At 38.8% G+C, this 15,611-nt stretch overlaps 1 protein-coding gene across 11 annotated transcripts in view; it reads left to right on the top strand.

Moving 5' to 3' along the window:
- The window catches only part of LOC147583271 (uncharacterized), a 461,332-nt gene that overhangs the window by 213,463 nt on the left and 232,258 nt on the right, over positions 1-15,611 (top strand). The window lies entirely within an intron of this gene.

Below are 15,611 nucleotides of genomic sequence, written 5' to 3'. Positions count from 1 at the left end.
AGCATGCAACTCTTTTTTTTTTTAATTTTTTTTAATGTTTTTATTTTTACTTTTGAGACAGAGAGAGACAGAGCATGAGCAGGGGAGGGGCAGAGAGAGGGGGAGACACAGAATCTGAAGCAGGCTCCAGGCTCTGAGCTGTCAGCACAGTCGGGCTTGAACTCACGGAGTGTGAGATCATGACCTGAGCTGAAGTCGGACACTTAACTGACTGAGCCACCCAGGTGCCCCGGGAGCATGCAACTCTTGATCTTGGGATTGTGAGTTCAAGCCTCATGTTTGATGTAGAGATTACTTAAAGATAAAATCTTTCAAAAAAGGAAAGAAGTGATGTTCTTTTTATTCTCCCCAGCTTTACTGAGATATAATTGACATATAGCATTGTTTAAGGTGTACAATATGATTGTTTAAGTCTAAGGTATCCATTGTGGTTTAGACTTGAATTTCCTGATGTTTAGTGTTGATGAGCATCTTCTCATGTACCTGCTGGCCATTTGTATATCTTCTTTAGAAAAATATCTACTCAGGTTCTTTGCCCATTTTTTAAATTGGATTATTTGAGGTTTTTTTGTTTGTTTTTTGTTTGTTTGTTTTTGCTATTGAGTTGCATGAACTCTTTACACATTTCAGATATTAATCCCTTACCAGCTACATGTTTTGCAAATATTTTCTTCCATTCTGTAGGCTGTCTTTTCATTTTGTTAATTGTTTCTTTTGCTGTTGTTTCTTTTTTTGATTGAAGCTTTTTAGTTTGATGTAGTTCCCCTTTTTAAATTTTACTTTTGTTGCTTGTGCTTTTGGTATCACATCCAAAAAAATCATTGTCAAGATGAATGTCAAAATTTTCCCTATGTTTTCTTCTAGGAATTTTATGGTTTCAGGTCTTACATTTAAGTCTTTAATCCATTTTGAGTTAATTTTTGTGAGTGGTGTAAGAGAGTGCTCTGATTTCATTCTTTTTCATGTAGATATCCAGTTTTTCCAATATCATTTATTGAAGAGACTATCTTTTCCCTGTTGAGTATTCTTGGCTTCCATGTCAAATATTTGTTGACTGTATATGTGAGAGTTTATTTTTGGGCTCTCAATTCTGCTCCATTAGTCTATGTGTCTGTTTTTTTGCTAGTACTGTACTGTTTTGATTACTGTAGGTTTGTAATATAGTTTGAAATCAGGAAGTGTGATGCCTCCAGCTTGCTCCTTCTTTCTCAGGATTGCTGTGACTATTTGGGATCTTTTTTGGTTCCAAATGAATTTCAGGATAGTTTTTTCTGTTTCTGTGAAAAAATGCCATTGACATTTTGATAGAGCTTGCATTGAATCTATAGATGACTTTGAGTTGTATAGTCGTTTTAACAAAATTCATCCAATCAATGAACATGGGATGTCTTTCCATTTACTTGTGTCATCTTAAGTTGCTTTCACCAAAATCTTATTATTTTCATTGTATAGATCTTTCACCTCGTTGGTTAATTTATTCCTAAGTATATTATTATTTTGATGCTATTGAAAGTGGGATTGTTTTCTTTATTTTTTCTTAGATAGTTCATTGTTAGTGTGTAAAAGCACAACTGATTTTTGTGTGTTGGTTTAGAATCTTGCAACTTGACTAAATTCATTTAGTAGTTCTAACAGTTTTGGGGTGGACTCTAGGATTATCTATATTTAAGATCATATCATCTGCAAAGAGACAATTTACTTCTTCCATTTTGATTCCTTTTATTTTTCTTGCCTAATTGCTCTGTCTAGGATTTCCACTAGTATGTTGAGTAGGAGTGGTGAGAATCTTGTCTTTTTCCTGATCTTAGAGGAAAAGCTTTCACCTTTCACCAATGAGTGTGATGTTAGCTCTTATCATAAAGGGCCTTTATTATGTCGAGGCATGTTCTTTCTGTACCCAATTTGTTTAGAGTGTTCATCATGACAGGGTGTTGTATTTTATTGAATGCTTTCTGCATTTGTTGAGTAGATCATATGATTTTAGTCTTTCATTTTATTAGTGTGGTGTATCACATTTATTGATTTGCAAATGTTGAATTCTCCTTGTGTCCCAGAAATACATTTTTCCCTTTTTGATTGATTGATTGATTTTTACATTACTTTCCAAGCCAGAGATAAATACTATTTGATCATGTTTATGATCCTTTTAATGTGCTGCTGAATTCAGTTTTCTAGTATTATGTTGAGAACTTTTATATCTGTATTCATCAGCTATATTGGCCTGTAGTTTTTATTTTCTTGTATTGTCTTTATCTGGGTTTGGTATCAGAGTAATGCTAGCTTCTTAAAATGAGTTTGGGACTATTTCTTTCTTTTCAGTTTTTGAAAGAATTTAAGAAATATTGGTATTGGAGTGTGTAGGTGGCTCAGTTGGTTAAGTGTCCAACTCTTGATTTGGGCTTTGGTCATGATCTCACGGTTTCTGGGTTCAAGCCCCGTATGAGACTCTATGCTGACAGTGTGGCGTATGCTTTGTATTCTCTCTCTCCTCTGTACCTCCCCAACTTGTGTTCTCTTTCTCAAAATAAGTAAACTTAAAAAAGAAAGAAAGAAATATTGGTATTAGTTCTTTAAATGTTTGGTTGAGGGAATTGGAGGAAGATGGCGGCGTAGGAGGACGCTGGGCTCACCGCGCGTCCCGCTGATCACTTAGATTCCACCTACACCTGCCTAAATAACCCAGAAAACCACCAGAGGATTAGCAGAACGGAGTCACCGGAGCCAAGCGCAGACGAGAGGCCCACGGAAGAGGGTAGGAAGGGCGGCGAGGCGGTGCGCGCTCCACGGACTGGCGGGAGGGAGCCGGGGCGGAGGGGCGGCTCGCCGGCCAAGCAGAGCCCCCGAGTCTGGCTTGCAAAAAGCGGAGGGGCCTGACGGACTGTGTTCCGACAGCAAGCGCGACTTAGCGTCTGGGAAGTCATAAGTTAACAGCTCTGCTCAGAAAGCGGGAAGGCTGGAGGACAAAGGGAAGGAGAGCTGCTGAGCCCCCTGACGACAGAGCTCAGCTTGGTGGGGAACAAAGGCGCTCGCCAGCGCCATCTTCCCCGCCCATCCCCCAGCCAAAATCCCAAAGAGAACCAGTTCCTGCCAGGGAACTTGCTCGCTCCGCGCAAACACCCAACTCTGCGATTCTGCGGAGCCAAACCTCCGGCAGCGGATCTGACTCCCTCCTGCTGCCACAGGGCCCCTCCTGAAGTGGATCACCTAAGGAGAAGCAAGCTAAGCCTGCCCCTCCTGCCCCTGTGCACCTTGCCTACCCACCCCAGCTAAGACGCCAGATCCCCAGCATCACAAGCCTGGCAGTGTGCAAGTAGCCCAGACAGACCACCCCACCCCACAGTGAATCCCGCCCCTAGGAGAGGGGAAGAGAAGGCACGCACCAGTCTGACTGTGGCCCCAGCGGTGGGCTGGGAGCAGACATCAGGTCTGACTGCGGCTCCGCCCACCAACTCCAGTTATACACCACAGCACAGGGGAAGTGCCCTGCAGGTCCTCACCACGCCAGGGACTATCCAAAATGACCAAGCGGAAGAATTCCCCTCAGAAGAATCTCCAGGAAATAACAACAGCTAATGAGCTGATCAAAAAGGATTTAAATAATATAACAGAAAGTGAATTTAGAATAATAGTCATAAAATTAATCGCTGGGCTTGAAAACAGTATAGCTGACAGCAGAGAATCTCTTGCTACAGAGATCAAGGGACTAAGGAACAGTCACGAGGAGCTGAAAAACGCTTTAAACGAAATGCATAACAAAATGGAAACCACCACGGCTCGGATTGAAGAGGCAGAGGAGAGAATAGGTGAACTAGAAGATAAAGTTATGGAAAAAGAGGAAGCTGAGAAAAAGAGGGATAAAAAAATCCAGGAATATGAGGGGAAAATTAGAGAACTAAGTGATACACTAAAAAGAAATAATATACGCATCATTGGTATCCCAGAGGAGGAAGAGAGAGGGAAAGGTGCTGAAGGGGTACTTGAAGAAATAATAGCTGAGAACTTCCCTGAAGTGGGGAAGGAAAAAGGCATTGAAATCCAAGAGGCACAGAGAACTCCCTTCAGACGTAACTTGAATCGATCTTCTGCACGACATATCATAGTGAAACTGGCAAAATACAAGGATAAAGAGAAAATTCTGAAAGCAGCAAGGGGTAAACGTGCCCTCACATATAAAGGGAGACCTATAAGACTCGTGACTGATCTCTCTTTTGAAACTTGGCAGGCCAGAAAGAATTGGCACGAGATTTTCAGTGTGCTAGACAGAAAAAATATGCAGCCGAGAATCCTTTATCCAGCAAGTCTGTCATTTAGAATCGAAGGAGAGATAAAGGTCTTCCCAAACAAACAAAAACTGAAGGAATTTGTCACCACTAAACCAGCCCTACAAGAGATCCTAAGGGGGACCCTGTGAGACAAAGTACCAGAGACATCACTACAAGCATAAAACATACAGACATCACAATGACTCTAAACCCATATCTCTCTATAATAACACTGAATGTAAATGGATTAAATGCGCCAACCAAAAGACATAGGGTATCAGAATGGATAAAAAAACAAGACCCATCTATTTGCTGTCTACAAGAGACTCATTTTAGACCTGAGGACACCTTTAGATTGAGAGTGAGGGGATGGAGAACTATTTATCATGCTACTGGAAGCCAAAAGAAAGCTGGAGTAGCCATCCTTATATCAGACAAACTAGACTTTAAATTAAAGGCTGTAACAAGAGATGAAGAAGGACATTATATAATAGTGACAGGGTCTATCCATCAGGAAGAGCTAACAATTATAAATGTCTATGCGCCGAATACCGGAGCGCCCAAATATATAAAACAATTACTCATAAACACAAGCAACCTTATTGATAAGAATGTGGTAATTGCAGGGGACTTTAACACCCCACTTACAGAAATGGATAGATCATCTAGACACACGATCAATAAAGAAACAAGGGCCCTGAATGAGACATTGGATCAGATGGACTTGACAGATATATTTAGAACTCTGCATCCCAAAGCAACAGAATATACTTTCTTCTCGAGTGCACATGGAACATTCTCCAAGATAGATCATATACTGGGTCACAAAACAGCCCTTCATAAGTTTACAAGAATTGAAATCATACCATGCATACTTTCAGACCACAACGCTATGAAGCTTGAAATCAACCACAGAAAAAAGTCTGGAAAACCTCCAAAAGCATGGAGGTTAAAGAACACCCTACTAACGAATGAGTGGGTCAACCAGGCAATTAGAGAAGAAATTAAAAAATATATGGAAACAAACGAAAATGAAAATACAACAATCCAAACGCTTTGGGACGCAGCGAAGGCAGTCCTGAGAGGAAAATACATTGCAATCCAGGCCTATCTCAAGAAACAAGAAAAATCCCAAATACAAAATCTAACAGCACACCTAAAGGAAATAGAAGCAGAACAGCAAAGGCAGCCTAAACCCAGCAGAAGAAGAGAAATAATAAAGATCAGAGCAGAAATAAACAATATAGAATCTAAAAAAACTGTAGAGCAGATCAACGAAACCAAGAGTTGGTTTTTTGAAAAAATAAACAAAATTGACAAACCTCTAGCCAGGCTTCTCAAAAAGAAAAGGGAGATGACCCAAATAGATAAAATCATGAATGAAAATGGAATGATTACAACCAATCCCTCAGAGATACAAACAATTATCAGGGAATACTATGAAAAATTATATGCCAACAAATTGGACAACCTGGAAGAAATGGACAAATTCCTGAACACCCACACTCTTCCAAAACTCAATCAGGAGGAAATAGAAAGCTTGAACAGACCCATCACCAGCGAAGAAATTGAATCGGTTATCAAAAATCTCCCAACAAATAAGAGTCCAGGACCAGATGGCTTCCCAGGGGAGTTCTACCAGACGTTTAAAGCAGAGATAATACCTATCCTTCTCAAGCTATTCCAAGAAATAGAAAGGGAAGGAAAACTTCCAGACTCATTCTATGAAGCCAGTATTACTTTGATTCCTAAACCAGACAGAGACCCAGTAAAAAAAGAGAACTACCGGCCAATATCCCTGATGAATATGGATGCAAAAATTCTCAATAAGATACTAGCAAATCGAATTCAACGGCATATAAAGAGAATTATTCACCATGATCAAGTGGGATTCATTCCTGGGATGCAGGGCTGGTTCAACATTCGCAAATCAATCAACGTGATACATCACATTAACAAAAAAAAAAGAGAAAAACCATATGATCCTGTCAATCGATGCAGAAAAGGCCTTTGACAAAATCCAGCACCCTTTCTTAATAAAAACCCTTGAGAAAGTCGGGATAGAAGGAACATACTTAAAGATCATAAAAGCCATTTATGAAAAGCCCACAGCTAACATCATCCTCAACGGGGAAAAACTGAGAGCTTCTTCCCTGAGATCAGGAACACGACAGGGATGCCCACTCTCACCGCTCTTGTTTAACATAGTGCTGGAAGTTCTAGCATCAGCAATCAGACAACAAAAGGAAATCAAAGGCGTCAAAATTGGCAAAGATGAAGTCAAGCTTTCGCTCTTTGCAGATGACATGATATTATACATGGAAAATCCGATAGAGTCCACCAAAAGTCTGCTAGAACTGATACATGAATTCAGCAAAGTTGCAGGATACAAAATCAATGTACAGAAATCAGTTGCATTCTTATACACTAACAATGAAGCAACAGAAAGACAAATAAAGAAACTGATCCCATTCACAATTGCACCAAGAAGCATAAAATACCTAGGAATCAATCTAACCAAAGATGTAAAGGATCTGTATGCTGAAAACTATAGAAAGCTTATGAAGGTAATTGAAGAAGATTTAAAGAAATGGAAAGACATTCCCTGCTCATGGATTGGAAGAATAAATATTGTCAAAATGTCAATACTACCCAAAGCTATCTACACATTCAATGCAATCCCAATCAAAATTGCACCAGCATTCTTCTCGAAACTAGAACAAGCAATCCTAAAATTCATATGGAACCACAAAAGGCCCCGAATAGCCAAAGTAATTTTGAAGAAGAAGACCAAAGCAGGAGGCATCACAATCCCAGACTTTAGCCTCTACTACAAAGCTGTCATCATCAAGACAGCATGGTATTGGCACCAAAACAGACACATAGACCAATGGAATAGAATAGAAACCCCGGAACTAGACCCACAAACGTACGGCCAACTCATCTTTGACAAAGCAGGAAAGAACATCCAATGGAAAAAAGACAGTCTCTTCAACAAATGGTGCTGGGAGAACTGGACAGCAACATGCAGAAGGTTGAAACTAGACCACTTTCTCACACCATTCACAAAAATAAACTCCAAATGGATAAAGGACCTGAATGTGAGACAGGAAACCATCAAAACCTTAGAGGAGAAAGCAGGAAAAGACCTCTCTGACCTCAGCCGTAGCAATGTCTTACTCGACACATCCCCAAAGGCAAGGGAATTAAAAGCAAAAGTGAATTACTGGGACCTTATGAAGATAAAAAGCTTCTGCACAGCAAAGGAAACAACCAACAAAACTAAAAGGCAACCAACGGAATGGGAAAAGATATTTGCAAATGACATATCGGACAAAGGGCTAGTATCCAAAATCTATAAAGAGCTCACCAAACTCCACACCCGAAAAGCAAATAACCCAGTGAAGAAATGGGCAGAAAACATGAATAGACACTTCTCTAAAGAAGACATCCGGATGGCCAACAGGCACATGAAAAGATGTTCAGCGTCGCTCCTTATCAGGGAAATACAAATCAAAACCACACTCAGATATCACCTCACGCCAGTCAGAGTGGCCAAAATGAACAAATCAGGAGACTATAGATGCTGGAGAGGATGTGGAGAAACGGGAACCCTCTTGCACTGTTGGTGGGAATGCAAATTGGTGCAGCCGCTCTGGAAAGCAGTGTGGAGGTTCCTCAGAAAATTAAAAATAGACCTACCCTATGACCCAGCAATAGCACTGCTAGGAATTTATCCAAGGGACACAGGAGTACTGATGCATAGGGGCACTTGTACCCCAATGTTCATAGCAGCACTCTCAACAATAGCCAAATTATGGAAAGAGCCGAAATGTCCATCAACTGATGAATGGATAAAGAAATTGTGGTTTATATACACAATGGAGTACTACGTGGCAATGAGAAAAAATGAAATATGGCCTTTTGTAGCAACGTGGATGGAACTGGAGAGTGTGATGCTAAGTGAAATAAGCCATACAGAGAAAGACAGATACCATATGGTTTCACTCTTATGTGGATCCTGAGAAACTTAAGAGAAACCCATGGGGGAGGGGAACAAAAAAAAAAAAAAAAAGAGGTTAGAGTGGGAGAGAGCCAAAGCATAAGAGACTGTTGAGAACTGAGAACAAACTAAGGGTTGATGGGGGGTGGGAGGGAGGAGAGGGTGGGTGATGGGTACTGAGGAGGGCACCTTTTGGGATGAGCACTGGGTGTTGTATGGAAACCAATTTGACAATAAATTTCATATATAAATAAAAAAAAATAAAAAAAAAAAAAAAAAAAAATAAATGTTTGGTTGAATTAATCAATGGAGCCATTTGGTCCTGGGCTTTTATTTGTTGTGAAATTTTTCACTACTGATTCAATCTCTTTACTCATTATTGGTCTGTTCAGATTTTCTGTTTCTTCATGGTAAATTCTTAGTAAGTTGTATGTTTCTTGCAATTCATCCATTTCTTTTAGATTATCCAATTTGGGGGGATATGATTGTTCATAGTGATCTCTTAAGATGCTTTGTATTTCTGTGGTATCAATTATGAGATCTACTCTTTCATTTTAAACATTATTTATTTGAGTCTTTTGTTCTTAGTCTGGTAAAGGTTTGTAATTTTGTTTATCTTTTCCAAAAACCAATCTTAGTTTCATTGATCTTTTTTATGGTTTTTCTGATCTCTGTTCCATTTACTTCCTAACTTTTTAATTTTTTTCCTTCTGCTAACTTTGGATTTGATTTGTTCTTCTTTTCCTAGTTCCTGCAGGTATAAGGTTAGGTTGTTTATTTGAGATCTTTCTTCTTTCTTAATGCAGGACTTTATCACTATAATCATTCTATTTAGAACCACTTTTGCTGTATCCCCTAAGTTTTGGTATGTTATGTTTCCATATGTGTTTGTTTCATGATATTGTTTTATTTCCATTTTGATTTCTTCTTTGACCCATTGTTGAGGAGTGTGTTGTTTAATTTCCACATATTGTGATTTTTCCCACTTTCCTCCTATTACTTATTTCTAATCTCATACCATTTTTGTCAGAAAAGATACTTGCTATGATTTCAGTCATTTTAATTTACAAAGGCTTTTGTGGCCTAATAACATTAACCTGAAGAGTGTGCCATGTGCACCTGAGAAGAATAACTATTTTGCTACTCTTGGATGGAATGTTCTGTATTTGTCTATGAGGCACATTTGGTCTAAAGTATATTTCAAATACCATATTTCCTTAATATTCTGTCTAAATGATAAGGCCACTTGCTTATTTGAAAGTAGGGCATTGAAGTTCCCCACTATTGTGGCATTGTTGTCTCTTTCTCTCTTCAGATCTGTTAGTATTTACTTAATATATTTAGGTGCTTCTGTGTTAGGCACCTATATATTGTTATCTCCTTGATGAATTTAGCTCTTTCTCATTTTATAATGATTTTCTTTGTTTCTCATTACAGCTTTTGACTTAAAGTCTTGTCTAATAGTAGTTTGGTAATTCCTGCTCTCTTTTGGTTTCCATTTAAATTAAATATCTTTTTCCAGTCTTTCACTTTTAACCTATATATGTCCTTAAAGCTGAAGTGAGTCTCTTGTAGGTAGTATATAGTTGGATTTTGTTTTTATATCCATTCAGTCACCCTATGTCTTTCCATTGGAGAATTTAATTTATTTACATTCAGATTAATTATTGATAGGTAAGGACTTACTAATGCCATCTTATTAATTGTTTTCTGGCTGTTTTATAGTTCCCTGTTTCATTTTTCCTTTTTTGCTATCTTCAGCTGTCTTCATTGTGAATTAATTGATGATTTTCCATAGTGATAAGCTTTGATTCCCTTTTCTTTATCTTTGTATATCTACTGTTGGTTTTTGCTTTGAGGTTACCATGAGGCTTACATAAAACATCTTTTAGATATAATTGAGTTTTTAAAGCTGCTATCAGCATTTTAAACTGATAGCAACTTAACTTGTTCAAATATAAAAACTCTACCCTCTTACTCCCACCTCTGCCAGAGAAAAATGATATTCTTTAGCAATATGTTAGTATCAATCTAGAAAAGTAGAGTGAGATGATAGATGAAAGTGGAGGATGCTAGAGTAGATAAAACCTGTGTCCCTACCAGGGATAGGAAACTAATCAAAGCAACGTTTTCTCCAAGAGTGAGAGGAAGTGCACTGGTCCAGGGATACCCGGAACTCTGGGGGTGGGCAGAAGAACTCTGGGGTTGTCACTGTTCTTGGCATGTGGGCAAAAGAACTGGAGACAATAGCTATGAAGCACATTAGAGCAGAGTGCTACTGACAACCCAGAGTCTTTCCCAAAGGCTCATAAAGTGATGCCCTTCCCTTTGTTCTTGATCTTCCCTGAGCCCACAAGAAGGATAGGGAAGAACTGGGTGGGGGTGAAAATATAAAGATCTTGAAGGTTAGGATGAGAAGGCTAAAGAGGGCATAACTGTATAGATCTAGAAGTGTTTCCTAGATTACAGACATCATTCATATACATATTCTCTCTCTCTCTCTCTCTCTCTCTCTCTCTCTCTCTCTCTCTCTCTCACACACACACACACACACACACACACACACACACACACACACACACACACAAATGAGGGACAAAAGAACAGAACAAAAGAGACCCAGGTACCATAGATGAGTTCCATCTGGAGCAGGAGGCCTGCAGAGATGGAGACTGCAGAGGCTAAAATCAGCCACTTCTTGTCCCAAATTCTCTTCATGGCAGTTGCCCATGCCCCTGGGAGTTTAGAATTAGCCCTAGGAATGAGGAGAGTGAAAGAACCTTGAGAGGGTGAAAACTCCTCAATAGACTGTGCTTTAAACTTATAACTAAAATTTCTCAGTAGAGTAAGGAAATCTAAGATTCCGTTTTCTCTCAATTGGAAATGAGGGCTTTGAATTTAAAATCGAAAAGTTAAATTGAGTTGAGATGGGGTGACCTATCTCAATTTGCTCTAGGATGTGGGATTTTCACTGCCAAAACCTGGTAAATCTTGGGCAAACCAGGATGATTGGTCCTCCTAGTTGTAGATAGAAGAAAAGTGACATTTTTCCATGCCCAATTTTGTGACTGAAATTCATACCCACTTAATTTAAAAAGGCCAATCTTGAACTTTCCAACATGGAGGGATTCCCACATAACACCCTGGAATGGACACTGATGTAGCTATACAGATCCCTCTTTAAGAAAGGCCTTACTGGAGCACCTGGGTGGCTCAGTCGGTTACGCATCCAACTTCAGCTCAGGTCATGATCTCACGGTTTGTGGATTCAAACGCCGCATTGGGCTCTGTGCTGACAGCTCAGAGCCTGGAGCCTGCTTCAGATTCTGTCTCCCTCTCTCTCTATGCCCCTCCCTGTTCACTTGCTCGCTCTCTCTCTCTCTCTCTCTCTCTCAAAAATAAATAAACATTAACAAAAATTTTTTAAAAGAAATAAAGGCTTATTGCCCCAGCAACTAGGAGTGCTGTTGGTGGACAGCATAGCTGTATTGCTCTGTAGGGTTTGCCTTAGCTCTGAAGTCACAACCTCTCCCAAGGTCAGATACTTTTTTGTGGCTGCCCCATCCAGCAGCTGATCATGCATAAGTATAAAGGCTGGCCATCTTCTCCCAGCTCAAGACAAAACTGAATGGCCATTATAGCACTATAGCATCCCCATGAGGTAGGCTAAGGCTATTGTTAGTCCTGCATTGCAGCCTCTGCTTAATCCTGTTTCATTACCCTCCTTTCCACAAGTGTTAATGCCAAGGGCACTCCCTAATAAACATCCAGCATACTAAGCTCTATTTCAGAGTCTGCTTTCTGGAGAACCAAACTTCATCCCAAATCAATGCCCTCCTTTCAATTTGCTGTCAGTCTGTTGCCTGAAACCACTTCACAAGGACATATAAGTTATGGGAGACTCACTAGCTAAGCCTGAGGAAAACCAGTTTGCCCTAAGGGGCTAAGTAACTGTCTTCTTTTATTCTGCCAAGTTTTCAGGACAAGAAGGTGCAACTCTCAGTAAGAACACTATAAATTTATTGAATGAATGACCAGGGCAGGGTCAGCTTCATGGATAGATGATCTGTACACAGGCCCCCATCTCTCACAGAAGGACATCACATTTGGCTTAATGCTCTGCTGTCAAGGTCTTAAAAATCTTAATTTTTGAACAAGAGGTCCCACAGTTTCATTTTGCCCTGGGTCCTGCAAATCATGGAGCTAGTTCTAGACCTGGGTCTCCCCAAGAACTAGCTTATCCTCATCTCCCCAGGACTCTACCTCCCTATAAGGGAGTGGCAGGAAAGCAGAGAGGATCTGCCAATGCCAGCCCTTGCTCTTTACAAATCTTCCTTCTATTTCTTTCTTTCAAAAAGGACTTGCTCTGGTTTCTGCTGGAGAGCTTCCTATCTCTGCTTGGCATAATGCTTTAATAATACTACCCTTAAACTTTAATCTAAAAAGTAGACAGGAATTTTTAAAAAATCAGAAAGGAAAATCAAACCTCTGTAATTGAAAGAGATAAGGTTAGGGGCAGAAGAAATAACAAGAAGATACCTAGCTGAAGTGGTGGCATTTAATCAGGCATTAGGCAGTAAGTGGGTAAGGCACTTGCAGAATGATAAGAACCAGCCTGGACCCTCTAATGGAACTTTTGTCAAGGCTTTCAATGTTACAGTGCCCTTTAAAAACCATTTACTCCTCTGCCCTTATGTTTTTGTCCAGGCCTTCAGGTGAAAATGGAAAAATGGAAAGAAAGATGCTAGCTCTATTGACTTTTTTTTTTTCCAAAGAAAAAACAGACCACAGGCTTCATATGAAATCCTTTTCCAGAGTGAATGGCCCTCAGAAACAGGACTGGCTCCATAATTTGCAGGGGATAGTGCAAAATGAAAATGTGGCATCCCTTGTTCAAATTATTTAAAATTTCAAGATAACAGAAGAGCACAAAACCAGATTGAGGGCACTTCTGAGCCTAGGGGCCCTGTGTGACTGCACGGGTCACATGCCCATGAAGCTGGACCTGGTTAGGAGTCTCTGAAGATTTGTACTATTCTCATTATCTAACGTAATAATGCTTCTTCTTCCATTTTCAAAGCACCAGGGATATGATAATTGTGTGTGTGTGTGTGTGTGTGTGTGTGTGTGTGTGTGTGTACGTGCACACATGCTCATGTGTTAATTTAAGCTACACTCTAGGGACAGTTAGTTGTCCTAATTCAGAAATTAACCTTCTAGGGTATTTGTATAACACTATATCAGAAAATCTACACTCCAGATGTCACTACTTTAAGTATTTAGCCATTATTATTTCTCACCAAATCTTTGGCTAACTGGCATAATTAATGTTATAAATGTGCTTTCATTGGTGAAATTAATAGAAATAGATGAAATCACTGAAAATAAAGATATGCTGTGGTTCAGATGTTCAGGAGACACTATTTAGACTTTCAAAACCAGAATATAATAATCTAGTATCTATTGTGGCCTATATTCTTGTGACAGTGGCCTGAGTCTTGATACCCTAATGTGTTGCATTCAACCATTGGTTTTAAGGATTCTTTTTCTTAATTAATCAATTAATTAATTTTTAAATTCCATACAGTTTGATATTAGTTTCAAGTGTACAATAGTAATTCTATACATTACTCTGTGTTCATCAGGATAAGTGTACTCTTAATCCTCTTCACCCATTTCACCAAACCCCCTACCCACCATCCCTTTGGTTTGTTTCTCTATAGTTAAGACTCTGTTTTTTTGGTTTGTTTCTTTTCTTCTTTGTTTTGTTTCTTAGATTTTACATATGAGTGAAATAATATGGTATTTCTTGCTCTGGCTGACTTATTTCACTTAGCTTTATATCTTCTAGATCCATCCATGTTGTTGTAAATGGCAAGATTTCTGTCTTTTTTTATGGCTAATATTGCATTATATGTGTGTATATATATATATATGTGTGTGTGTGTGTGTGTATATACATACACATATATATGTGTGTATGTATATATACCACATCTTCTTTATTCATCCATCTTTTGTTAGATATGTGTATTGCTTCCATATTTCAGCTATTGTAAATAATGCTGCAATAAACATAAGGGTGCATATATCTTTTCAAATTAGTATTTTTTTGTATTCTTTGGGTAAATAGTAGTAAAATTACTAAATCACATGGTAATTCTGTTTTTAATTTTTTGAGGAATCCCTGTGCTGTTTTACACAGTGGCTGCGGCTGCGCCAGTTTGCATTCCCACCAAAAGTGCATGAGTGTTCCCTTTCCCCACATCATGGCCAACACTTATTGTTTCTTGCATTTTTTATTATAGCCATTCTGACAGGTGTGAGGTAATATCTCATTGTGGTTTTGATTTGCATTTCCCTGATGATGAGAAATGTTGAGCATCATTTCATGTGTCTGTTTTCCACCTGAATATCTTCTTTGGAAAAATGTCTGTTCATGTTTTCTGCCTATTTTTAATTGGATTATTTGGGGGGAGGGGGGGTGTTGAGTTGTAGAAGTTCTTTATATATTTTGTGTACTAACCCCTTATTGAATATATCATTTAAAAATATCTTCTTCTATTCAGTAGGCTGTCTTTTTTGTTGATTGTCTTTTTTGTTTTGTTTTGTTTTGTTTTTGCGATACAGAAGCTTTTTATTTTGATGCAGTCCCAATACTTTATTTTTGCTTTGGTTTCCCTTGCCTCAGAAGACATATCTAGAAGAATGTTGCTATGGCCAATATCAGAGAAATTACTGATGATGCTCTCTTCTAGGATTTCTATGGCTTCAGGTCTCACATGTAGGCTTTTAATCTGTTTTGAGTTTATGTACGATGTAAAAAAGGGGTCCAGTTGGTCCAGTTTCATTCTTTTGCAGATAGCTGTCCAGTTTTCCCAGCGCCATTTGTTAAAGAGATCATCTGTTCCCTGTTGTGTATTTTTTCCTGCTTTGTCATATATCAGTTGACGATATAATCATGGGTTTATTTCTGGGCTTTCTATTCTGTTCCATTGATTTTATGTATCTGTTTTTGTGCCACTACCATACTGTTTTGATTGCTGCAGCTTTGTTTTATATCTTGAAATCTGGGATTGTGATACCTACACCTTTTTTCTTCCTTTTCAATATTGCTTTGACTATTCAGGGTCTTTTGTGGTTCCATACAAATTTTAGAATTATTTATTCTTGTTCTGTGAAATATGCTATTGATGTTTTGATAAAGATTGCATTAAATATGTAGACTGCTTTAGGTAGTATGGCCATTTTAACAATATCTGTTCTCCCAATCCATAAGCACAAAATATCTTTCCATTTGTATATGTTGTCTTCAATTTCTTTCATCAATGTTTTAAAGTTTTCAG

This window comes from Puma concolor, chromosome A2, assembly GCF_028749965.1.
Source record: "Puma concolor isolate L17-30 chromosome A2, mPumCon1.1.hap2, whole genome shotgun sequence".
Taxonomy (NCBI): domain Eukaryota; kingdom Metazoa; phylum Chordata; class Mammalia; order Carnivora; family Felidae; genus Puma; species Puma concolor.
Note: the sequence above shows the minus strand (reverse complement) of the source record. Positions and strands in the feature narration are given on the sequence as shown.